The following is a 2,220-nucleotide window of genomic DNA, read 5'->3' on the forward strand; positions in this document are numbered from 1 at the left end:
ATATATATATATATATATATATATATATATATATATAAATATATATATATATAGATGAAATTTAATTCGTAGACCAAATTGTGATGGAATTTAATTTTCCTCCCCGTTGCTCATTGTCAGTGAAATGGGATAGTCTGTTGAGGATATTCGTTGCAATCGTGTTCCATTTACGTAGAAATTTCACGGTTTTTTATAGTTTTTAATACTAAAATATATACATCATTCGAAATAAATCGCGACTTCAGAATCATAATAGTTATGATGAAATATTTTATTTTATTTTATTTTAATGACACGAGAAAGAGAGAAAGGAAATTTAAATTAATCTTACGTTTTTTTCCAAGTTTAAGAATTTCCGCGATTCTCCATTGAGTAGTTTTTGCATCGGGCAGAGTAAAACGCAAAAAGGAGAGATCGTCCGAGATCAAATCGTATTTCCAGATGTTGCCGATGCAACTCGGTGCAGCCGGTCGATCGCTTGTTACCAGCCGCTTGTAAATTCACCTTATTCCTTTTTTTTTCCAACGCGGAAGGGGGCTGCTTGCTCTTCTTTTTCTTTGAGAAAGGAATGCAAGCGACTTGCGTCTAGAGATCGACTGATGGAACAAAAGGGTGTTCCCCGCTTGCTACGGGGACCGGGTCTTTTCTTTTCGGCTCTCAAGTGGGTCAGAGCAGTGGTTGTACATACAAGACATGAAATGCTGGACGAATCGAAAAAGTTAATCGGAAAGATACAAAAGTACTTGATAAGAATAGAAGAAAAGAGAGATTTCAGAAAAATGTACATAATATTTGTATATACAATAATAATTATTGTTAGTAAAAATCTTCAAAGGATTGCATTCTGCTTACAATCACTCTATCGAGAGATACGACGGATGACTGTTGAAAGCACCAATTGATTCAGATTCTGTAATGCATGAAATTTTTCACATTTCAATTTCACATTCTTCTCCGGGCGACGATAATATCATTTCTTATATATATTTTTTTTTATTACAAAATAAAACCTAAATGATACTTCTTCTTTGTATCTTAAACAAAAACGATTGTATCAAATTAGAAAAATAAAATTCAAATGATATTATTTTTCATTAAAAAAATAAATGATATGAATTTTTATACCTCGAATAAAGAAACCGCATCAAATTAAAAAATGAAACTCTAAAAAAGTAACTTAAATAGTAATATCTTAAAACTTAAATAGTAATATCATCACTCAAAATTTCTTGCAGTAAAATCTCACTTCAAGAAAGTAAAAATATAATCACTTTTCACCTCTTGAAAAAATGTGATAATTTTTAGTCACTTCAAAGGAATGAAATCTCATGTTTTTTAGAATGAGATTTTTCACTGAAAACAAAAAATTCAGAGTGTTTGCATTGAACGGTCTTCTTATTCTAACCCAAATAGCTTTAATTCTTCTTAAAAAAAAAAAAACTATAATGATATAAAATTGTGAGTGGGATGAACAAGAAATTTTATGAATAATGCGACTGTATTTTCATCTTCTGCATGTTAAAGCGATAATGATTGTGAATCGAAATCGTAAAGTGGATTCTCACGAGTATCACGCCCACTTTATCGGGAAATCCGCTCTTCTCTCCTTCAAGAATCCTTCCTCAAGAAGTAGCGTCACGCATGGGCGCGCATTATTTAAGTCGACGTCCGCGAACGATCATTAAAATGCGCCGCGTGTTTCGTTTTCACGCAAATGCGCAAGCCGACTGAACACGTGGCGAGCTGGCAGAAGAATGAGCTGTAGGGAAGAGTAATGACCGCCAATCGAATCAGCTACTTTTACGATCGTCAACATTTAATATGTTTCCTGATAGGAATAAAGAGGAGGTAAAGAGAATATATAAATTTCATGAATATCCCGTCCAAACGAGAAGATGGGGAAGCCGAGGAAAGTACGAAGAGGATCAACTTTAAGATAACGATTTTACGATTGGCTTTCTTTTTATTCTCCGCTAGAGCGTTTCTCATTTCTGATTTCTAAGAATTCTAATTTACAAACAGAACATTTAAAACAGAGTTTTAATTTATGGAAGATACGGTTTCATGTAATCTCGACCCTTTTAGCATATCGAGCTTGTATTGTCCGTCGTGAATTTTTCGTTCTTTCGCAATCAAGTCGAACGGAAGTGGTAGTAACCCACAGAGGAACAAGCAGTTGAACGTTTTACATTCCGTGGGTGTTTCTCTCTCTCTCTCTCT

The sequence above is a fragment of the Atta cephalotes genome (assembly GCF_000143395.1).
Source record: "Atta cephalotes unplaced genomic scaffold scaffold00011, whole genome shotgun sequence".
NCBI lineage: Eukaryota > Metazoa > Arthropoda > Insecta > Hymenoptera > Formicidae > Atta > Atta cephalotes.